This window comes from Hermetia illucens, chromosome 7, assembly GCF_905115235.1.
Source record: "Hermetia illucens chromosome 7, iHerIll2.2.curated.20191125, whole genome shotgun sequence".
Lineage (NCBI taxonomy): Eukaryota > Metazoa > Arthropoda > Insecta > Diptera > Stratiomyidae > Hermetia > Hermetia illucens.
The window spans coordinates 11,221,726-11,247,298 of record NC_051855.1 but is presented as its reverse complement, the minus strand read 5'-3'; the positions used below and the strand labels follow the sequence as shown (position 1 = coordinate 11,247,298).

Below are 25,573 nucleotides of genomic sequence, written 5' to 3'. Positions count from 1 at the left end.
TGTTGCTGTTAGCACTGATGAAGGGAACAAGTGGTTCCCGAAATGTCGGTATTTGCAAGACAACAAGTCTTTGTTGCTGTTAGCACTGATGAAGGGAATAAGTGGCTCCCGAAATATCGGTGTTTTCAAGACAACAAGTCTTTGCATACCTGCATAATGGTACAGGTTGAGACATGGCGGACAAATGGGAGAAATATTTGAAAAATTAAAATAGAAATTCGTGAGGAACTGACAAAATTCAAAACGAACAACAAAATAGAAGCATAATTTTTACAAAATTTAATTTTTGACAAGACCTACAAGCTCTCTACACTTTGCTACTTAACTCACAGCAAGTATCGAAATTTGAATAAGATAAAATCAAAAAAAAAAAGGTAACTACACTGATTTTGTCTCGTGGAATTATTACCAATAAAAGGATATATGAAGGTTAATTTATTTATTTATTTTTTTTTATTTATTTTTTTTAAATATATATTACATGCATAAACTTACCGTATAAAGGGATTTCCTTTGGCCGATGTCGTCGTCCCGGCGGTAGTGGCTGCACCTCTTTGTGCCGCATTGTTGCGGCGACCGTTCGTCTCACCCTGTCGCTGACCCAATTCGCACAGATTTTGACCAATTGTTAAAAAAGAATCTTATACCGTTTACACGTACACAATCTTTTATTGAAAAAAAAAAAAATTAAAACACTGATTTCACCGTATGATATACACAATTCCCTTTTATAGTTTTTATAGGGGCTCGAAATTATAATAATAAAAATTAATATTAATTTGAATTTTTTTATGTTGATGTATGGCCTTTTATCTATTTATATAAAAAATGGAAAGCAACTATCAGAATTTAATTGTTATATTCAAGAGCAAAATCTAATGATTTCGTTTTTTTTTTTAAATATTTTTTAATTATATATTTTTTTCGTTAGTATTTATCGCGTCACTGGTGGTTTTTTTTTCGTTCTATGACGACGTAGTCTCTCCAGGCTCAAGGCATCAGAAGTTTTCACAAAGCAAAACCAGATAATTGATCGATTAATTACTAGATATTTTCACATTAAATGTTTTTTTTTTTAATTATATCCACTAGACAACAGTGGATGTAAAATTGATTATTATATACCTCCCTCCAGTTTCTCCTTTTTACTTTCGTTCATAACCAAACAATCATTTGATTTATATAATTTTGTGGTTATTATTAGTTTATAATTGTTACTAAACAACAAAGTGGTTTTCAGATCTCAGTTCTTCTATTTCTTCACAAAACCAAGAGGAAAAGAAAAAAAGAATAAGCAGAGATGAAAATATTAGGATTTAAATTGACTGCTTTTGTATTTTCAAGATTAGTTTTAAGTTTTGTTTGTTATATATATAATATGTATTAATATTGACTTTTATTTTATAGACAAGAAACGTTGCAAATACACTGGTTCAATTCATCAACCTTTCGCTTTATTATAATCATTATCACATTTCACTGTTAAAAAAAAAGTGATCTATAAGTTTTATAAATGGTTTTTATTATAATTACGCTCGCGACGCAGTCTGCACTTTAATTTTTCATTATATTTTGTATTATTATTTATATATAAATACTCAAAGCTCTATTTTTTTCGTTTTATTTTGATTCTATTAATTTTTTGCTAAATATTCAATCAAATTTCTGGGTTTATAGAAAATAATTTTCAGGTTACTATTATACTATTAATTCAGTTCCATCTTCATCCACCTTCACTTAGTATAATATATAAATTCATACATCAATGGATGTTATATTTTCATGCTTTGTTTTGTTTTTTGTCATAAAAACTAAGAAGTTGGCTAATTTTTTTATTTACTTCAAAGTTTTATTTTATATTTGCAAATTACTAATATCTTGACTTGTGTGTTTTTTATTTAAGATTATATTTAATTTTTAACTGAGTATCACAATTTTCACGTTATTTTATCATATACATTATATAATACAATTTAGAGGATATACGGTCGCCAATAGTGAATGAATGAATAATTTCAGACGTGAGAAAATTAAGAAAAAAAAAGAAAAAAACGTTTAATTGAAAATTAAATGAACTTAAAAGGAGGTCACTGAACTATTTTTTAAATAGGTCTTATTGAGTTTTGGAAAAGAACTCTTAAAAAAAAAAAGTCTTATTCAAATTCCATTTCCCTTTTTAATTTCTATTATAATTTGAAAAGTTATCTTATAAATCACCTGATGAGTGTGAATATTTATACCTTCTTTCTCCGTAAAATGATTATCGAATTTACTTTTTAGAAAGTCGGCCTAAAGAGAACAGACACAACAATCCAACACAGCAAATGTTATATCAATGAATTAATATTTAATTGTATTATTTTTATTTAGGAAATGATTCTTGATTTTAGGGGACGCCTTGATTTTCTATCAATTATACAGCACGGGATTTTTTTTCCACAATTAACTTTCGGTATTTAATCCAGTTTTATTATTAATTTTCTCCTCATTTCGTGATGGCAAAGAACGGGAAGGTTAGAGCAAAAAAAAAAAATGGTATATTTTTTACAAGAAAAGTCACAGCACTTGACGAATTTCAAAGTGAAAGGATTTAATAAAATTAGAGCTCAGAGTAGATAAAAAGTCACCACCTTGATATTTATTTATTTTATTATAATTATTAATTCCTCTTATTCTCCTGGTGTCAATATTACTATTTTTATTATTATTATTATTCGATATTATCATGCTCTGCATTGATGATATTAAACTAAAATGGTGTTGTTGAGAATAGAATTTATCTTGTCGGTTATAAGCATTAGATTTTATATTAGACAATGTCTTAGCATTAGTTTTCCCATTGGCCAAAACATCTAAGTCTGATTTAATTTTTAAAGTAGCTTCTTTATTATTTACTCCGCGATTTGGTTCGGGAGCTTTGATAGCTAATGAAATCGAAGAACAAGCTCTTTTGATCGACTTTGCTAATCGGTATATTCTCTCTTGTATGCTATAAAATTCTCCCTCGTTCGTGAATTCTAATTGTGAAGATCCCAAACAAAAGTAGGGACGTTGGATTCCAAAAAATGATTCGTTCAGCTCAAACATCTGTAAGAGAGAAATATAAATTAATTTAATGCAATACTATTTTTTTTTGGTCGCAAATTATCATCAAATTACAGTGGAAAAAAATTAAAACAAATCGGTTCATATTTATTTTTATTTATTCAAAAATATTTCTTGGATATAAACGATGTCAATACAAAATATTTTATTAAAGCTAAATATGAAAATGGAGGGGGAGGGCCAGTTTCCGAAAATGAGTCCTGTCTCACTTTAAGTGTGTACATTTTGACTCCTTACTCGTGCACGTCACTACAATTCACGTGAAAACTAATAACAGTCTCGGAAAATACTAGTCGAGACCTTTCATTTGATACCCTACACGACTATATCCGGTGCAAAAAAAAAAATAAATCCCTCCTTTGCATGTATGGGGAGCCCCCTCTAAGCTCCACCTAAATTTCGTTGGACTTCTTTGTTCCCATGTGTCCACCAAATTTCATTCGGATCGGTTTAGCCGTTTTGGAGAAAACTGCGTGTGACAGACAGACAGACATACAAACAGTGAATCAATTTTAATAAAACTTTGTTTGACATAAAACCGACTCGCAGTTCGGATCTGACAACACGTTCAGAAGCTCCACTTGTGTTAGCGCGATCCGCGAGACGGTCGGCCTCCGAAAGGAAAATAAGAAGTTGGTTACGAAACTCGAGAAAACCTGATACTCTACACGACTATATCCGGTGCAAAAAAAGACCATAAATCCCTCCTTTGCATGTATGGGAAGCCCCCTCTAAGCTCCGCCTATATTTCGTTGGATTTCATAGTTCCCATCTATCCACCAAATTTCATTCGGATCGGTTTAGCCGTTTTGGAGAAAACTGTGTGTGTGACAGACAGACAGACAGAGAGTGAATCAATTTTTATAAAGTTTTGTTTGACACAAAACCGACTCGCAGTTTGGATCTGACAACACGTTCAGAAGCTCCACTTCTGTTAGCGCGATCCGCGAGGCGGTCGGCCTCCGAAAGAAGAAAACGAAGTTGTTGACGAAACTCGAGGGAAACCGACAAGAAGACCGGATTAAGGAACTAACTGCCGTGATCGTGTCGCGTACTTTCGGGGCACCCAACCCAACCTCGATGCCAACCAAGCAAAGCTAGGAAATGGACACAACCGTCCACGTCGAGCAGGCGCCACTTGTCCTCCCTACTGGGTCCCAGCCCGAGACCTTCCCCACGCTCAACGAAACGAAGAAGCTCGGCCAAGCAACCTTCTTCACCTAAACAACCTCATCAACCTCATCAACCAGCCGCTTCGAACAACAACGCAGCGCCATCAAATAAACAGGAGGTAAGTCGGAAGATCGCTCCACTCGTGGTCGTAGAGAACGAAGAAATTTTTGATTCAATTAAGCAATCGAATTCCCGTGCCCTCCCTAACAACTACCTGATAAAGAAATCAAATAGGTCACACCAAAACAGAAATGCCGGAAGATTACTCTACCGCCAAGCAGATCCTAGCGGAGAACCATAATAAGTTCTTCACGTACACTCTCCCGTCCCAGAGGACTACCAGCCTCATTCTCCAAGATTTAGATGCGACGAATTAAAGGCTCAAGAAGTCTACAGCGCTGAGCGCTAAACGGTTTACCACGACCTAGCCAAAGAACAATAATATAAACCTCGACTTGTAGTTGGTCACTTTTGACGCGACTTTCAGTGAAGGTCAGTTAAGCAACGTCAACGCAATGCAGCACATGATGGTTCACTTCGAGCAGATTAAGAACAAGCAAGTGCAGCAATGTAAGAATTGCAAGCGTATCGGGGACGCGGCCACCAACTGCCATCTCGCATAAAGAAGCGTCAAGTGTGACCAGCTTCATGGTTCAGGAGAATGTGCCAAAACGGTTGAACAGGTACCTAAGTGTGTTAACTGCGAGGGCAAAGACACCCCGCAAATTACAAGAAATGCCCTCGGTTTGTCCTGGTGGTGGCAAGGTCCCTCTGATCGCCCAATTACAAACCCCGCCTTCATCCGTCCGTCCATGTCCTTTGCAGACGCCGCACGAAGCGGAACCTTTCCCCATGTACCTACCCGTATAAACCACTCCACCACCACTCCCAATCCAGACTTTCTTGAGTTCGCCAGAAAATCGCAAGAATTCTTGAAGATGTTCAACTCAATGGTCGGTATCTTGGCATCTATCAATGGACGTTAAGATAGTCGAATTGAACATCAACTGCATCATGGGCCAAGCTCGCAGACACGAGTTCGAGCTATTCCTTGGGGAGCGCAAACCCCATATAGTTCTTCTATGTGAAACTAGGTTGAACTGTAGATAGAATCCTTCCTTTCCCAGTTTCAACCTCTGCCAGGCTGACAAAAGACCAGCGGTGGAATGGCCGTCCTCATCTCCGAAAAACTCCCAGCCACGTAAATTCACCCACTTCATAACAACTTCAAGTCGATTGAAGCCACCCTCATCTCCTTCCAATCCCAATCAACCTCGATCTTCGTCGCCTCCGTTTATTGCCCTTACCAATCACTCGACACACACCACTTCCTCCACATCAAGTGCTTCCACGTTTCTTAATTATCGGTGGAGACCTCAATGCCAGACACCTGCCATGGTTTAATGCATGATCGAACCAGAACGGGGAATAGCTCCACCAGTTCCCCACAACCTCCCATTCCACCATCAACCAAGCCCATTTCAGCAAAGCCCTTCCAACCTTCAACAAAAGCTACTACCATTCCTTCCTAGACCATTTCCTGACTAGCAGTAACCCAACTGTTATTCCCAATCGAAATACCTTTCCTTTCCTCGAAACAGTTCCTGGTATCAGCGACCATGATGCCATAATCTTACACATCAAGCTTCCAGACAGAGTCATTCGTTCTGCCCCACCCTCAGTTCCCCACTTCCAGGCCCTCACAACTAAACTTCAGCCCCTCCTACTCCCATCCAGCAGTACAGTTCCAAACGACACCATTGAGGAAACAATCCGTCAATGCACCGAAGCAATTCGGCAAGTATGTGACGAACTGATCCCATCCCGTCCCTTAAACTACCGCAACCTCGTTACCCTCCCTTATGACATCCTAAACGACATCGAATATAAAAAGACCCTCAGGCGGAGACTATTTAGAAATAGATACTCTCCGCAATCTTCGAAATCCGTGAACTGGGCAGGTCCATCCGCTAAAGAGTCCTCACCCTCTACACCAAATACCTCCATAACCGCCTCTCCAACACCGAACTGAACCCTGGTGCATATAGGGCACTCAGGAGAACCTGCCCGCGTTTAGGCAAATCTGTTCAACAAAACGCGACCCTACCCCAAAACACCCCCCCTTCCCACAGAAAAGATGAACGTCCTCGCCGAACGCTTCCTCCAACCACACCACTGCACCTTCCACTTCCGTGAACCACGTTTCGACAACGATGTAAGCGGAAAGACCACCCAACTCCTTTCCTTTCCTTCTTTCCACATTCCCCAACCCACACAAAATCCCTTCAATAAAGCTCCCGCCGACCCAACTCAACGCGAAAATATCCTTCCCATCCACTGTGTCAGTTCAAACTCGGCATCATCCATCGCCTCTTCAAAAAAAAAAATCGGTTGGACTTGACAAAATTCTCTCCATCGTCCTAAAGAATTGCGCTCCTAGTATTGCTCCCATCATGTCCTTCATCATCAACCTGATCAATGCCAACTTCCCAACAGATTGCTCGGATAGTTCCTATCCCAAAAAAGAACCAGAATCCTCTAAATCCCGATGGCTACAGGTCTATCTCGACCCTTTCATCCTCCGCCAAGATCTTCGAGCGAACCATAAAACCCATCATTAACGAGGGCCATGACCTGTCTCCTGGATATAAAGAAACCTTTTGACTGCGTATAGCAATACTAACTCGTTTATAAGGTTTCCGAAGTCCTCCATTTCCATCCGCTAATTCTTAGCTTTCTTGACGGGCGGAAGTCCCAAGTCCAACCCCAAGAGCACCTCTCTTCTCTCTATTCAAGTCCGGCTGGCATCCCTCAGGGATCAGTCCTCCCCGCTATCCTGTTCTCTCTGTTCACCGCAGACCTACCCAAACCAACTTCATGCCCAAACCCAATCCGATTCCTTCAATACGTGGATGACCTCATCCTTTACGTGAAGCCCGCCTATTTCCTATTTGGACGAGCTTTACCGGTACTTCACCCGCTGGAAACTCTCCCTAAATCCACAGAAATGAGAGACTATCGCCACAATCCCAACCGTAAATGAAGTCACATACTTTGGGGTGGCTATGAATTGTCGTTTATCCCACCTCCCACATATCACGAAGACACTAAACCATGCAACTGGTGTCTTTGATTTCTTTTACCCAATCCTGAAACACAGCAGCCCAAAACCTTCGAAGTGTTTCCGAAGTTGTCCGTCAAGCGCTGCGGTAGATGCCTGGAATTTGGCCACATAGCGACGAAATGCACCGGTGACTGTGATAGGTCGAAAAGTTGTAGAGAATATGGAGGAGAAGGTCATATGTTCAGGGAATGGAAGGCTGAGCCTGAATGTATGCTTTCTTCATCATCAACAGCGCAACAACCGATATCCGGTCTAGGCCTGTTTTAATAAGGAACCCCAGACACCCCGGTTTTGCACCGAAGTCCACCAATCCGATATCCCTAAAAGCTGTCTGGCGTCCTGACCTACGCCATCGCTCCATCTCAGGCAGGATCTGCCTCGTCTTCTTTTTCTACCTTAGATATTGCCCTTATAGACTTTACGGGCTGGATCATCCTCTTCCATACGGATTAAGTGACCCGCCCACCGCAACCTATTGAGCCGGATTTTATCCACAACCAGACAGTCGTGGTATCGCTCATAGATTTCATCGTTATGTAGGCTAAGGAATCGGCGTGTATGCCCAGCGTTTAGGAGAGCCTTGAATGCAGTAAAGAAATGGGGTTGATACTAATCAACCTCAACGACTGCCAGGTGCAAGATCTTCTCTCGCAGACCATCTATGAGAAGGGAAGCTGCCATAATCAACCAGCCTTACCGCAATAATAAGAGCGGTGCCTGGACTGCAGATGTAGCTAGCAAGGCGGCAATATGGGCATGTGGAAATCAAGCTATTCATGAAGCGATGGAGTTCCCAGAAGTTGAATTCGTCAGGGCAAAAAGCCGAAACCCCAATGATCATAGCGGGTTATTTCGACGCATTGGAACACCAGGGACCATATCCTGCTCGAAGTTTTCGCGGAGCTAGACCTGGTTCTTGCAAATACGGGAAATGTTTCCACTTTTCGTGAGGCAGGGTCAAGCTCAATAGTCGATCTGACATATGTGAGTACCACATTAGCGAGGAGAATGGCATGGTTTGTCAGTGCCCATGATACTCATAGCGACCACCAGGCTACCTCCACCTCCAGATCGAATATGGGCCATGCGGTGATGTGGGTTCCCGCGGAGCTGGAAACCAGGGCTGGTGCGTGAAAAAGTTTGAAGGGTATGCATTCATAGAGATGCTATTGGGAGGCCACAATCCCGGTGGCGCGGCTACAGAAGAGGTAAAGCAAATAATGGGACGCATATCGAGAGCATGCGACGCTGCTATGCCAAGGCCGCAAGTCCTCGCAAAAAGGCGGCCAAACTATTGGTGGAATGAAGATATCGCGGAGTTACGGGATGCATGTTTTTGAGCTTGAAAGATCTGCCAACGAGCTAGGGGAAGACCAGACTTCGACGAGAAACGGCAAGTATATATGAACCTTCGAGGTAGGCTTCAAGGAACTTTGCGCAGAGGCAGACGAAGCCCCTGAGGAACAGTGTACAGGCTGGTTATGAAGAATATGAGAGGGCAAACACCACAACTGACCTGCCTGCATCTTCTGCTCAATATCATGATGGCGATCTTCCCCCTGGATAAAGGGGAGCGCAAAGAACTCAAGCAAGCATTGGACGTCTACACCATACCTGCGGTAACTGAGAAGGAGAGAGAATTGGTGATAACAAAGCACCCGGTGTGGATGCTGTTCCCAATAGAGCTCTTAAACACGCTGTTAAGACCAGACCCGACTGCTTTATCAGCATATTTCAAACATGCATGGTAGGAGTTTTGCCCGACCGATGGAAGAGGTAAAAACTAGTTTTGCTTCCGAAGAGGACATTCGGAGGAACAACAAGAACTCCTTCAAACCTTGGCTCGCCTACAGAGTGGTAGTGAAAAGGCTGCAGAGATCACTCCAAATGACTTGTACGCACCTCCTAAAACAATTTGTTACCACTCTGTTTCCTCACCACGAAAATAGGGGGAGGCAAATGGTTGTCCAGCTAAACGAGGCCATAATACCTCCAGTGTCTGTGGAGGAGCTGCGGGAAACATGTGGTAGGTTCGGTGACAACAAGACCCCAGATTTGGTTGGCATCCCCATCCGAGCTTTGAAACTGGCAGTGAAGACTAGGCGCGACTTTTTCGTTAACACCTTCAAAGCGTGCCTAAAAGAAGGAGTATTCTCTGTCCAGTGGAAAAAGTAAAAGTTGGTGTTGCTTCCAAAACCTGGCAAGCCACCTGGAAACCCAGCGTCGTATCATCCTATCTGCCTGCTGGATACAATGGACGAGATGATGGAGAGAGTCATCTACAACAGACTCCTACACATCGTCGAAACCAGCAATGGTTTGTCGGAACGCCAATTTGGTTTCCGACGTGCCCACTCTACGGTGGACGCAATTAATATGGTAGTAACTCTGCCAAAAAGTGCCCTGATTTCTGGCGGCTGCTGTGCCGTGTAAGCGCTGGATGTCAAAAATGCATTCTACTCGGCCAACTGGAACATAATTGACATAGGTGTCCCCGGATATTTAGCGAATTTGGTGGAACACTACCTCTAAGAGAGGACTCTTTAGTACGGGACGAATGAGAGCCGAATGAGAGTACGTTGTCACAGCCGGGGTACCACAGGGATCGGTACTTGGTCCCCTGTTGTAGAATATCATGTATAATGGGGTACTTGCTCTTCCCGTCCCAGAGGGGACTAAGATTGTCGGCTTTGCTGATGACCTAGCTGTAGTTGTTACAGCCAAACACCCAGAAGACGTAGAGGTCAACGCGAAAGAAACAATAAGAGCGGTAAAGTCCTGGCTAGAAAGAACTGGGCTGACCTTGGCGGACGCAAAAACGGAAGCGGTCTTAATAACGAACCGCAGGAGAAATAGCACTGTGAAAGTGGAAGTCGGTGGATATACGGCTGTATCAAAGCCAGCTACCAAATACCTGAGGATGATAAATGACACCAAATTGAGCTTTAGGGAACACCTAGAATATGCACGTCAAAAGGCAGCCAATCCCACCGCAGCACTTGCAAAAATGTTGCCGAATATTGGTGGGCCCAAAACACTGTCGGAGGTTACTTCTAGCCGGAGTGGTGCAATCCATCCTGCTTTATTGGTCACCTGTGTGGCCAGAGGCGCTTGCAAACTCTCAAAGACGGAAGTAGGTCAACTCAGTTTATGGCTGATGGCTTTGAGGATTTGTAGTGCTTTTAGAACCACATCAGATGAGGCAATATTGGTGGTGGCAGGCTTGATCCCTGTTGACATTCTGGCTAAAGAAATGAGTGAGTGAAATGAGCGTAGAAATGCGGCAAGGTCCGAGTCGCATGATCTCTGGCAACGCAGATGGGATGAGTCTACGAAGTGGACGCACAGGATCATTCCCAACATTAGGGTGTGGCTTAAACGGAAACATGGGGACACGGTGATTGCTACAGGCAGTATTTGCACCGCTTCGGGTTGGATGATTCTCCGAAGTGTCTTAAATGCGGTGGCATACCGGATGTTTCGGAGCATGTGATTTTTCACTGCCCAAGATTTGCAATGGAGAACAGAAACCTGAACCAAGTTTTGAGCAGGAGCGTGAGCCCGGAGAACTTCGTTGCAGAGATGCTGAGGTCCGAGTAAAACTGGCTTACGGTCCACAATCGTGCAAATACAGAAGGACTTGCTGAAGGAATAACAAAAAAAGGAAAACCAAAAGGAGGAGAAGGACCAGTACCTAAGGACAAACCTACCTACCTCCGTGTACGAACAAAAAAAAATCTTGCAGTCCCAATTTGGGGAAAAGCGTTGCATGTTTTAGGCAATGCACATAAACTGAATGCGGTCTTCAGAAGAACAGCCTTAAGGGTATGTTCTGCCTTTAGGACCATCTCAGATGATCTAGCGTTCGTGATCTCGGGAATAATGCTGATTGACATCTGGGCAGACGAGATGATGAACTCATATAACATCAGGTCCATCTCGCTTTCATCGCGGGTGAAAAAAGCCGAAAGGCAGAGATCCATCCCATTAGAAAAGAGTCGTTGGACTTACAGGTTGATCCCTTTCATCGGGGAGTGGCTGGAGAGGAAGCATGCGGAGATCAATTATAATCTCACCCAGTCTCTCACCGGCCATGAAGGATACCGTCAATATCTGTACAGGTTTAAATTGGACACCTCACCTAATTGTCCAAATTGCGGCGGTGTCCCAGAGGACTCAGCGCACGTATCCTTCAAATATCCCAGGTTTGTGGAAGAAAGGAGGAACCTAGATGAAGCTCTAGCTGAAATGCTATCACCAGAAAATTTTGTCCGCAATATGCAGCTTGCCTGGAAGTCCCGAATAAACTGCGAAAAGCAGAAGCAGTGAGGAAGGCACGGCGAACCTCGTGGGTAGACGGAAAGAGACCTAGTTAAAGTGAGCGAACCTCCCGTAAAATCTAAAAGTGGTTTCACGAGATATGGGGGAGTTGGGGGTGGTATTAAGGGATAAAAATCACACAGTCTGGCGTCCCGAGGCCAGTTTTTTGAAGATTTGCACCTCCTTAAAAAAAGGCAGACGAACAGACAGACAGACAAACATTGAATCGATTTTGATAAGGTTTGTTTCACGCAGAACCTTAAAAAGATATTTTGTGTTTCCCTTTAGGGCGGTATCTACACCTTTAACTTTCTTCTGCTCGAAAGTAAGACCTAAACAATCTGGCTTCCAAAATCAGGATTCTCCGAATGGACTGCTCTCCTGTGAATTTCCAACTTCTTAGGCATGTTCTTTTTGCTTTTGTACTTAGACTCTGCATATAGCTCCGTCTGCATTCCTTTGATTAACCCGAAGTCCCCGACGAATGGCCTCTTTGCTGGATTAGGAAATGTGCAGTCGTTGATTATTATCGGTTTTTAGGACCTGGACCATGGTCCGAGGTCTATGGAAGCAAAAAGGAGGTTGATTAATATCTGGGCACAACACAGTACACAGTAATGACGAACAAGTTCCAAAAATTAGATTAGTATGTTATCACCTATCACATCGTATCATATAGTATCACCTATCGCATTCCCTTTAGATTTTACGTTATCAAAGATAGTGTCACGTGATAAATACTCACTAAGGCTGACTAAATCACGGCTTCAAGGCACAAGCCCGTTCTGATATAGTTCACTGAGCAGTGCTCAATCTCCTAGAAAGGTCTAGTCTTCCCTCCCTCTCAAGCTTCAACTAAAACTGGTCTCAGCCTCACACTACTGTTTCACGAGTTTGACCCGGATACACCGAAATTCAACTGTTAAACAGATTCTGCATCAAATCCCTCCCTCATTCGATTAACGATGGCAAAACGATTAAATGAAATAAGCTTCGTAAATTTGAAGAAAAATTTTGTTGAAACTACAAAAGACCTAAAAATGGATACTCCAAACGAGCTGTCTTCACGGCATCTACTGCCTATTGGGCTACATCCCTCTAAATGATATTCACAACAGCTTCGGGGAGCGTATGTGAAATTTAAATATTTAACAAGGCTTAATTATAAAATTGCTCTGAACAAGAGGTCATGTTTAGATCAAGTTATTGTTATAGGTCGGGGGTCTTTGTTTTGTTTGAGAAGGCAACCATAACAAGAGTTTTTTTAGGTACCGTAACGCGCACGTGTATCTTTAATTCAGTTTTAGAAATTGCAGAAAATGTAGTTCAAAATATTAACATTTATACATGGCTCCACGGAAATTAGCATAAGAATATGTTTGAAATGTTTTGTCATTTTATCTTGAGCGATACACGGTTTTCCATTCTTCCAAATATATCTCCATATTCATGACAAGGGTCGAAAAATTACCCCAGCTCAGGCAGCTAGACCCCGAAAAAACAAAGCGCTAGAAAATCCTGCGCGCAATATCACCTACGTAGCGGAGCCAAGAACACAAATTTATTACGAAGTCATAACATTATAAACTACTTAAATCCAAGAATCCGTATCACCACCCGAACTCATTTTCTAGCCCAAAGCCAGCCAAAAGAGCAGACAACTGCCACCAGTTGTACTACGAAAAGGGGTGATGTTTTGTAATGTAATATCACGTTATAAAAAATCATAATCACTTTGGTAATGCGGTGATGTTAGGTAACGTGATGATGTTAAGTAAAGTGGTGATGTTAGGTAATATGTATTTGATAATGTTCGGATCGCGCTCGGTGATGGATAGAGACTGACCTCACAGCAACGAACTTTGGCTATTGATTTCTGGAATGTGCAGACGCTCCTCGATAACGGTAGCGAGGATCCCCAACATGTTCGTTCCAACTTGAGCGGGAATTCCAGCGATATAAGCTCGACGGGGGGGAAGTAAGATGGTGGCCCTCTGGAGAGTACTCCTCTCCCCCCTGTGGCAAAATGCTTTTGAAAGCTGTAAAGCCAAGTAGTAGCAGACCCTAATCCGGTGTCGGGTTGCTTTTGACTTCTACCGCGAGGTGCGCTCTCTTGACCAGGGACCGGTTTCTGACAGACTTCTAATTGCAAAATTTCGGCCCAGATTAAAGAACATCACAATTGTACAATGCTACGCACCAACGGAGACCTCCGATATAGTGGAGAAGGATGCTTTCTACGAGCAATTAGCAGCAGTTGAGAGGAGGTTTCATAAAGGTGACATTGTGATCGTGATAGGCGATTTGAATGCCAAGGTGGGATCTGAAAATACCTTGATCGGTGGGGAAACCCGGTCTTGGCGACCGTGGCAGGCTCGTGGATTTCTGCAACTTCCACCGCGTCGTCATTGGTGGCACATTGTTCAAGCACAAAGCCTGCCATAAGGACGCCATACGCACAATCAGATCAACCACTTCGCGATCAGCAGTAGATTTAGGAGTTGTCTGTTGGATGTTCGTAACAAGAGAGGCGCTGACATCGGCCTCGAAATGGATCACCAACTGATGGTCGATTACGTCCCGAAGGAGCGTCATAAGATCTGGCTGACTGCGGAATCGTGGAAGCACATCGATGAACGGAAGGGGGTGAATCCGAGACCTTTCCCATAGAGTGGAAGAAAGGGATGATCGTCAAGATCCCAAAGAAGGATACTCGTTTTGAGTGTCACGATTGGAGAAGTATTTCCGTGCTACCTGCCGTTGCAAAAATAGAATTAGAACGCATCAAAGAACATCTCGAAAGCTTATTCGGCGGAGAACAGGCTGGTTTCTGCTCCGGATCCTGCTACATTGACCATTGCAACACCCTACGGATCATTTTGGAACAGTGCGCTTTCGATAGCGTAAACAGGGAGTGTATCTGGAGTGCTCTACGCAGGAGGGGCATTCCAGAGAAACTAATAGCTATTATCAGAGCGATATATGCTTGCACAAAATGTCACGTGCTGCACCGAGGTAAAATCTCGGACGATTTTGAGGTCCAAAGCGAAGTCCGCCAAGGTTGCATCCTGTTACCGATATTATTTCTTCTTGTTATCAGTGAAGTTTTTCATGCTGCGTTCTCCACGGGACATGGATGAGTCCCATGGACAATGACATCTTTCCTCAAACACTTTGACTACGCGAATGACATCTGCTTGCTCTCTCACCGGGTCATAGATCTTGGACAGATGGCTCTGGATTCGGGAAAAGAGGCAAGTAGAGTTGGACTCAAGATAAACACCAACAAAATGAAGGTTCTCATTCTGACGGGTCATCTCCCTATCTGCATTAATGGGCAATCTCCCTATCTGCATTAATGGGCGGAGCATCAAAAGCGTCGATTAGTTTGTATATCTAGGAAACGTGGTTTCTGCGAACGGAGGCATCGAACTGGATGTTGCCCGAGGCATTAGCAACGCTAGATCCGCTTTCGTTGTCCTGTCTAAAACAATTATCCCAACACTGAGATCAAGTTGAGACTATTCTGTGCTAGTGTGTTCAGTGTTACCCAAAAGCTTTAAGTTTTCGTCAATACCTATCTGCGTCGTATCATCGGAGTACGCTGGCCTGACACTATCTCAAACGAACAACTTGATCGGCACACAGTCTTGGCACTCGTATACGATTTGATAAGACGACGGAAGTGATAGTGAATAGATCACACATTGGGGAGGAACGACAATTCACCCCTCCAAGACGGCCAACGAGTGAGTCGCCCCTACACTATCATCGATATTGCTTTCTTCTCCACAACTGAACGCATGTTACGAACCATATTTTCGCGACAGGACGATCAGGCCCGAGTCTGCACGGGGACTCATCTGAAGTGGCAAATTGGTCACGAAACCTTACCAGGGGTATACTGGTACCATGGGAACCGAGATAGCCCCTGAACTCTCATACTTCGAGTGAACTCCCGTTGTATGTGAGTACAGCTCGGTTATTTTCGGTTGTACCCTTAGTGGGCGTTTCATGGATGTTGTTGGTTATGCTCAAGCGAGAAGAGACCTTCGGGCTTCGGCGTGGTGTTGCGTTTTAACACGGGTGCCGTACTCCTTAGTTCGGTAGAGATTTAGGTAGGTCTTGCATCCACCAGTATGAATGCTAAGCCATGCACTAGAAAAAGGGAAACTTCCGCTAACGAAGTGGGCGACGAATTGCCCAGAGGTTCTAAAATATATTGACGAAAGTCACCGAATTCGTTCATATGTTGAGGTTGATAAGGCAGATGGGTATCTTGAGATCCTTGGCCTACACTCTAATCCCAGGGATGACTGTTTTCTGTACAGTATCAAGCCAAATTTATATGTTGGGTATACCAAACGAAGAGTGCTGAGTATAGTCGCTTCTATTTTCGATCCTATTGATTGGCTGCTTCCAGTTGTAATAAAGCTGAGAATAGAAATTCAACCACTATGGCAGGATCGTTACGACTGGGATGACATTATTGAGGAACCGTCCCGAAGGCAACTAGAAAATGTGTTCTCGTCCCTAGAATACGTGAATGAAATGAATACGTGAATGAAAAATGAAGGATGAAGAAATGGAGCTAGTAGACTTCAGCGATGCATCCGGTGATGATTACGCCGCGGTCATCTATAGCCGACGCAAAATCAAGACGGGATACATCGTGCGGTTGATCGCAGCCAGAGGGCGCGTTTAAAGACACGATCGAGTATAAGTTCCAAAGCATGCACGATCCCCAAACTTGAATTGGAAAGTGTAGTACTTTTAACGGAATTGTCCAACGACGTCCCTAAAAGCTTAGGGACTAGCCCAGTAAAGTTCACAGCGTATACCGATTCGGAGGTGGCTCTCTGCTGGATACGGAATCGGAAGGGTATCGACAACAAATTGGTTCAGCGACGAGTAGCCGCGATCCATAAGTATCTGTCACCCACAGATATCCACCACGTTAGGTCAATCACTAACCCTGCAGATTGTGTATCCAGGGGCATGTGTCCCCTGAAATTTGTAGCTCACGAGTTATGGTTCCATGGACCTAAATTCTTGCAGGGGAACTCCCTCGCACGGAAGTCGTCAATTCTGGCGCTGAAACAGTGACTCATCTAGCAGAAGTTGGTCACGCCTGCACCTGAACCAGATTTCATTCAGCGATTCTCAAGTTTACCTCGATTGATAAACATAATCGCGACATGCCGTCGATGGAGATCGGGAACTTCCGGGACGTTTTCAGCTCAGGAGTTGAAGCAAGCGGAGTGGGCAGTCATAAGGTATCAACAAAAACTACTCTTCTGGGGGCAAATTTCCAGAATTCAGAAGGGATCGAATACTGAGAAAAACTATTGGCTGTCCACGCTAAACCCTTTTGTCGACGAGGTATCTTGGGTTCTCCGAGTGGGAGGAAGATCAGAGCAGGCGCTCATTCCGTTTGAGCAGAAACACTCTATAATTCTTGGGAAATGCCACCTAGCTGACCTCATAATTCAACAGCTTCATAAGTTTTACCAACATTGTGGGACAGGACTCACAATGACTATCATTCGAAAAGTCTCCGGAAAGAGCTAAAGTGTTCTAATCGAGGACACTTTACACGCGCGGTTGTTCTTTAATTTGCCTTTAGATTATATTAGGTTGGGAAAAACGTCATGTCGTATTTTGTCAATAGATGGCCATACTTAAAAATATCTTGTGTTGTACTTATCGCATCGGGTCATACTATACGACAATTTGAAGACGACAATCTGGGCTATGTCCGGATGGTTAGAGCGCTGGACTGTCGTAGCGGAAGGTCGCGGTTCAAATCTCACTGGTGGCGGTGAGATTTGTTATCGTGACTGGATGTCGGATACCAGTCGACTCAGCTGTGAATGAGTACCTGAATCAAATCAGGGTAATAATCTCGGACGAGCGCAATGCTGACCACATTGCCTCCTACAGTGTACTGTAGTGTACCGTTACGGTCTTGAATGAAGTGCTCTAACACACTTCAAGGCCCTGATCCAATATTATTATTATTACATGAGGATGGACGATTCCGTAGCCTACATAACGACGAAATCTATGAGCGATACCGTGACCGTCAGGTTGTGGATAAAATCCGATTCAATAGGTTACGGTGGGCGGATCACTTAATCCGAATAGATGAGGATGACCCAGCCCCGAAAGTCTATAAGGACATTACCTATGGTAGAAAAAGAAGACGAGGCAGACCCTGCCTGAGATGGAGCGGTAGCGTAGATCAGGACACCAGACAGCTTTTAGGAATATCGAATTGGTGGACCTCGGCGCAAAACTGCGATGTTTGGAGTTCCTTATTAAGACAGGTCTAGACCGGATACCGGTTGTTGCGCCGTTGATGATGATGTCGCAGGAACCCTGGGCAGTCAATGACTGTGTCAGAGGCTTAGCTGGTGACATGCGGGTGTTCACTGCTAGGGGGTCAGCCAAGACGGCCGTTGTCGTTAATGATACGCGTCTAGATTGCGTCTATGTTGAGAGTCTCACTAATGAGTGGGGCGTATGTGACTCAATCACGGGGCCTTTAGGACGGTGGTACTGTTCGAGTATGTACTGTCCACCGACAGACGACCTAGAGCTGTATATCGCGTAGCTGAATGAGATGGTTCCGCGTATTCACGGAACGCCATTCATCCTGGGCATAGACCCGAATGCGGTCTCCCCTATGTGGCACAGCAACATTGCCTTGCGCACATCTTGCCACCGTGCTATACGTAGGGGAGAAGTATTGCTTAAGCACGATTTGTTCTTTCTGAATGTCCGCTCAAGTGTTTCCACCTTTGAAAGTTCCAGGGGCGTTAGTGATATTGATTTTACGTATGGGATTGTTGCAGCAAAGGCGTTTGTCCAGTCCTGGAGAATGTTGTCTGGGTGCAGTGTTAATGATCACACTCCTATTGAGGTCGTGCTGGTCAATAGGGATGCGAACGTGAGTGTGAATCCCCCGTTTATGCCGGCGCGTTGGAATACGCGTGGGTGTAATTGGGGTGAATATTTTGCTCGGATGGAGGAGTTAGCCGGCCGCTCACCCCTCTGTGAGTTTTCCCTCCTGTCAGTGGATGAAAAGATTGAACTGTTGAATGAATGGATGTGTTGTGTCAATGATGACATGCTTACGAAGCCTGAATGAAGGCCTCTGAAGCATGTCACGTGGTGGACGAATGCTCTCCGTGTTAAACGGAGGGAGGTCCGTCGCCTGAGGAAGAGATTCCAAAAGACGCGTCGTCGAGGTGATGTCAATTCTGTTATTGATGTGGACCAGCTTGGGCTCGCCTATAGGCGAGGTGTCTCCTCGTATAAGGAGTTGCTGAGACAGTCGAAGGAAGACGACTGGAGGCGATTCGTCGGTACTGCTGCAAACCGATTTAGTAAGGGTTGATCAGGTGGAGGGGTTAGGACCGCTTGCGATCAAAAGGCTGTTAACTGAGAGTGTCACATCTAAGTGGCAGCTTAGATGGGATGAATGTGGCAAAGGTCGGGTCACATATCAGTACGTTAGAAACGTGTCTGCCAGAGGAAGTTCCGTCGTAGACTTCGGACTCGAGATGGGATTTCTCCTGACGGGGCATGGTAGCTTGAATGAGTTCCTCTTCAAGCGCAACCTCGCTTCCAGTCAGGGCTGTTTTATGTGGAGCTGACTCGGAGGACTGGTTACATGTTCTCTGTGTCTGTTCGGCGTACTGTGACATCCGCAATTTAAACGACATGGGCGTTCACGTATTGAACGGTACCTTCGATGTTAGCCACTGCTTTGCTAGAAGTGGGACACTTAGATGCCGAACGAAGGAGGGAGCTCGTCGACGCTGTTTCACCTGCAGTTGATGGGCGATTGGCCTAGTGGCCGCGATGGTCAGCCACCAGTCTTGCGTGATTGGTGTTAGTGTCGTCTTGTGATGTCCTTTGTGTTGTACGCAGAGCGGTAGTTAGGTGGTGAAAGGTTCCTTTGCGATTCTCCGCCTCGGGCTGATTTCAACTTACCCCTTGGGGAGCTCCGTACCCACGTCCTCGAGGAGGGGGATCAAACCCGAGTCTGCAAGGGACACATCTGAAGTGGCTCTGCCACGAAACCTCACCGGAGGATATCTGGTACCATGGGAACCAGGATGGCCCTCTGAGAGCATATACTCCAGGAGAATATGTTCTCGGCCCGGTTCTTTGCGGTTGGCCCCCTAGTGGGAGTTTCATGGTGGTTGTGGTTATCGCGGGCAGAGCTCCTCGGAGCTCAAGCGTGGAGTTGCGCTGTACAACTCGGGTGCCGTATCCCTTAATTGCGACAGAGGTGTTAAATAGGCCTCGCATCCACGTATCCATCGAAAAATGACCTCCGATTTAAGTCGGTAAAATATGATCCAAATGAAAATCTCACCAAGCGGAAGATATTTTCGAATATTGCAGCGATCTACGATCCTTTGCAGTGGCTTGCACCCATGACGACAGAGATGAAAATCTCCATGCAGAAGATTTACCAGTCAGAAATTGGCTGGGACGACCTTCCCATGAATCCCATGAAATCGAGCTTCCAAAACTGGAATCCATTCGTTGCCGCGCTGGATCCATTGTTCTCAGAAATACCGTTGCAAGCTTCATGGATTTTGTGATGCCTCCGAATCAGCCTATGCAAGGGTCGTTTATAGCAAAGCAGAAGATAGTCTTGTCCGGATAGCTGAGTAGTTAGAGCACAAGGCTATCGTACAGAAGATCGCGGTTCAAATCTTACTGGTGGCAGCGATATTTGTATCGTGATTTGACGTCGGATACCTGTCGACCCAGCTGTGAATGATCCTTGCTTTGTGCGAAGACCCATGTGAAGCCATTGAATAGGTTCACACTTCCAAGGTTGGTGCTGAAAGGTGCCACCCTTTTAGCAGAGCTAATAGAAAGGGTGATTTCTATAATGGACCTGAAGCAGGTAGCAGTCTACTGCTGGTGTGACTCAACGATAATATTGGAATGAATAAAGAAGGATCCAGCAAAGTTGGATAATGATGTCAGCAAGGGGGTGAACCAATTGAAAACTCTTGGAGGACATTCGTTGGGCTTGGGGCAACGTCAGATCAAAGGACAACCCAGCTGATAGTACTTCCAGAGTTATAAGTCCTCGGAGTTTGGTAAATCATCATTTATGGTGGAAGGGCCCGCAATGGCTGTCGGAAAAGGAGATCACTCAGGAGGTCGTCAGCTTCATCAGTATCATTGACCACTTTGATTAGTTGGAGCGGTTTTCAAGTTTTTCAAAGCTGGTAAGGGTTGTGGCTTATGCTCTCCGGTTCGCCATGCAACTGAAAAGTCAAATGTCCCCCAAAGAATACGAACAGATTCGACTTCAGGTTCTTCGGTTGGTACAGAGGACTGAGTTTTCTAAGGAAATCGAAAATATTCTAAAAGGGAATTCCAATTGAAGAGGTTCGGGAGACGCTGTGCGAACTGCGGCAGAAGAAGCGAACTAAGGAACGCTTTGAAACCGCGTGGAGTGACGTCCGGCAGATCTAGTCAGAACTCATTGCAGATCATAAATGGCTCCTATATGCTGAATCCATCGACAGACTTCCGAGAGAATAAACTGGGACTCATGCAATCAGTCTATTTGAAAGCAAAGGAGCTCGTTGAGAGAGTTCATCCCTCTCTTATTCCTGAGGAGAGGCAACCAGAGGCCACCCGTTACATAGGGAACAAGCCCCAAAACCCCGGAAAAGACCCAAAATTATATTGATCCCGGTGAGGGAAGTTCGAATAGGGGGGGGGGCGTCCTAAGACACGTCGAAACAGAGTCATTAGAACGGGACTTGGGCAACTCCAAGGAGTTCAAGCAGGTGTGAAGTTGCGTTCGGAGGGGCGTTATACAGATAGACGATATTACCCAACGTGGAGAGACGAACCGCGTTCATCTAATCATGGGCCCTTCCCCACCCAAATATGACTGGACTAGTTACTAGACCCTAGTCAGCTCCGGCCACAATATTTGCGGACTCCTGGGCCAAAAAGCTCAGAGTCCTTCTTGGATCCCAGCCAAACCCGGCCAAACCATTTTTTCCCCTGGAACTGAGGATATCGTTTTAGACCCACCCCACCAAACCCAGATATTCCAATATTCATTCAGTGTTGAAATCAGTGAATACGAAACACTCAAAAGCCTTTTTAACTCCGTATAAAATGGTTCTGAAATCAGTTTTACGGAGCGTTTAATGATGCTTCGGAGCAAGTTGAAAAGCGATGCAAAACGTGTAATCGATCATTTAGGGATCTACGGAGAGAATTTCCAGCAAGCATGGGTTCTTCTCGATCAAAGGTACAGTAATCGACGGGCCTTAATAGAAAAGGAATTTCAGGCGTTAGTTGACTTACTCAGATAAACCAAAGGGAAACCGCGTTCGAGAGAAGAGTCCTTCGAAGAATTTTTGGCCCCCTACATGAGAATGGACGATTCCGTAGCCTACATAACGACGAAATCTATGAGCGATACCATGACCGTCATGTTGTGGATAAAATCCGGTTCAATAGGTTACGGTGGGCGGGTTATTAATCCGTATGGATGAGGATGATCCCACCCGGAAAGTCTATAAGGGCAATATCTATGGTAGAAAAAGAAGACGAAACAGACACTGCCTAAGATGGAGCAATGGCCTAGGTCAGGACGCCAGACAGCTTTTAGGGATATCGAATTGGTGGACCTCGACGCAAAACTGGAATGTTTGGAGTTCCTTATTAAGGCAGGTTGTTGTGCCGTTGATGATGATGATGTTGATGGAATTGTCACGTACTTTGCTCCAACGAGAATTCACTAGCCAAGATTTGTCTGAATATCGAAGTCGATGGTAAAGAGACCAAAAGGCCGGCCGAAACAACGGTGGTTTGATACGTTGAATAGGGATTTAAAGGTGTGGAAATTGCATCCAGATGAGGCATTTGATAGGGCCAAATGGTGAATACGATCACGACGAGCCGACCTCGCTTGTGAACGGGACAAAGGTTGAAGGAAAATAAAATTAAATACTGTCTTGATCGTGTTTTCTTAGGGTGGACTAATTTGACTCAATTTTTTTCATATTTTCTTTTTGTACATGTTTTTTTTTTTTTTGTATGTTATAACCCATTCTTGCATAATAAACGAATTGTTTTCCTACATTTCCCGTGGTATTTGTTGAGCGTTGTTGACAAGCTGTTTTGACCACTACAGTTCTTCAAACGACTGAAAAAAATCATGCAAAAGCATCATTTATGGAATATAATTTTCTTCGTAAAAACACATCCATGACAAACTTGTTTATTACTTAAAAATTGAAATAAATTGATGGGAAAAATCGTTGAAACAAGTCGAAAATTCATGTCACCGGTGGTGTCAGATCTGTTTATTGTTTATTGAACAATATCAAATCAAGTTTAATGAAATCCTAACCCAGTCATGATGATCGAAATTAAATGATTACACAAAATTAAAAGAGACTGACAAACAAATTATAACATGATGGGATAATATTAGTCTGTCACACTGTGCAGCAGGGGTTGGAAACAGTTTTGATGGAATCATACACAGTTCATCGTTTGAGAAATGGCATGAACTTTGGCTTGGAATTAACACCGACACCGAAGGGGGTGAGTGTCTTGCTCCTTAGACTTTTAGGAGCGCATTAATGTCCACTTACTTCTATTTAGGCTAAACTTATCTGAATGTCTATTGCAAATCACATGGGAAATCCTGGAGATTTCCCCACAGTGTATATTCACCCCACAGCTGACATCCTCTCTACTTTCGCTTGTGTGGCTACATCGTCGCTGGTACATTGGACACAACCGCACTATTTATTGCTGCATTTCGTTTGCTCCAGAGTTTCGTGGTCTTAGACATGGTGATTGCAAGGAACCCAGGAAATGGTCGCTGTATTCCTTCCGAGTGTCAGAGACAGCTGTTCTGTGTCAAGGGAACTCCTCTTGTTTGGCTTTGGCTGCTGGTCCTTGCAGTCTGGAAGCTTTGATTAGTCCATCGTGATCGAGGGCGTCCCGGACGAGGTTCTGGACAAGCAGGGTTTGTTTTGGTCTCCGGGTGCAGGTAGAATTCCGTAGCTCCAAAGTTGGGGAGTTAGGCTCCTGTTGTATTCCATTTCTTCCTGTCCAGCCTCCTGACTGATGTTCAGGCAACCTGCAGGTCGATTAGTTGGGAAGGACAGAGTGATAATCACGCATGGTTCCTCCTCTGGGGTCCTCACGGCAAGCGAACTACCAAAACTTTCAACTCTTGACGTCTCTGCACCGATTGCCGACCAACTTTAACTACGTACTCTGCTGTCAGGAAAGTACCGCCACCCGCTAGCCATGTCCCAGGCATTCTCCGTGCACCGTTCGGCCAACTTTCAAAACAACACTCATCATAGTTAGCAAAACTCCACGAAAATCAAACCCACACTTCCGGAAAACCACAAGAATCAATTCTAAGATGACAGGACACTACCACTGGCGACCGAACAGTCGGAGAACCGCAATCGGTCCCACGGGAACAACGAATTCGAACGGTCAACGGGAGGGGCGTGGGAGTCCCAATGGTTCGCGAGCCCGCGGAGAGACGGATAGGCTGTGAAGAAGAAAAAAAAACACACACAATATCAGCGCGGGGCTCGAGGAATTGTGAGCGAGGCTCAAACACGACGGGCCCGCCGCTGCCAGGCAATTATTCTACTTATTATGCGTCGTCGCGACACTTGTTCTTCACACGACCAATTCGATTTTTCAAGCAAAATGCCCCCGAACAGGAAAACAAGTAAAGGTAAACGCACCACAAAAACGTTGAGAAGAATTTCATTCTGCTGTGCTGCTGCCACTAGAAAATTTCTCGTTTGTCACGACCACGACGGGCTGTGCGCTCTCGGTTCTGTCGCTGATGAAAATTTCACGCGAGAAACATTTCAAGAAAGAAGCAAAAAAAAACACACACAACACCTTAGACACGAAATCGACAAGACCGAAGACGACGACGGCTGAGAATTGTTGCGAACGCGAAAAGCTGCGGCTGCTGTCGCTCATCAAATCGCGCACTTAGCAAACCAGCCGCGAAATGCCATCCATTCGTATCGCATACGACCGCATTCGGACCAATGTTTGCATGGGATTTTGCTATCGTAATTTAATAAAAACTAGTCGACGACGTGCAGGGTGTTTGGTACGGTCTGTCATTCGAATTAAATGTGGTGTAAGAGGATAGCAAACGACAGAGGACGGAGGCTTATACACGCAACCATAGTATATCGAATTGGTCGACACGACAATTGGATTGGTCGACACGTACGGGATGCAAAACTTCATATGACGACTGTCAAACGCATGCGTACGTTCTGAAAACATGTTGTGGTTCGAGTATTGGATAAATGTTCTGTTGCTGGATGGATGATAGGATAGGAATTACGACATTATATTTCCTTTGGACGATTTTTGAAAACAGAAATAATTTTTGGTAACTAGCAACATACCACCGATAAAAGGGGAGGGGTTTGTTCTCCAAGGATAACTAGAGCGTTTGTGCAATTATTGCTGCACGTGGAAAGATGTGAAGATGCAAATATACATAAAATTTACCGATATCGGCATAGAATTCACAAGTTTTCACTTTTTCCTAAAAAGGAAGCTTTTTTTTTTCAAACCTACTGAAACAGAAACTAGAATATAAAAGTAAAACCCCAAAGATCTTAGAACTTTACCAAATTACATTTATTTTAAGAAATTACCAGTCTTTGGACTTCATTGACCCTTTCATCTTTTTCGTCAGCCTTTGTCCCGTTCACAAGCGGGGATCAAATGCCTGATCTGGATACAATCACGGAACTTTTAAATCCCCATCCAGCG

General features: G+C 44.1%; 1 protein-coding gene across 6 annotated transcripts in view; it reads right to left on the bottom strand.

Moving 5' to 3' along the window:
• Positions 1-25,025, bottom strand: part of LOC119660786 (serine/threonine-protein kinase WNK1-like) — a 103,455-nt gene extending 78,430 nt beyond the window's left edge. For 2 of the 6 annotated variants that reach the window (XM_038069582.1, XM_038069585.1), the window contains exons 1-2: positions 24,511-25,025; positions 496-3,087 (exon numbers count right to left, since the gene is read on the bottom strand). The gene's annotated coding sequence lies outside the window, so the exon portion shown is untranslated. Of the gene's footprint in view, positions 1-495; positions 3,088-12,467; positions 12,783-24,018 lie in introns of those variants that run through there. The other 4 variants (XM_038069583.1, XM_038069588.1, XM_038069584.1 and 1 more) reach the window with 4 other exon arrangements.
• Between the last annotated feature and the right edge of the window lie 548 nt (positions 25,026-25,573).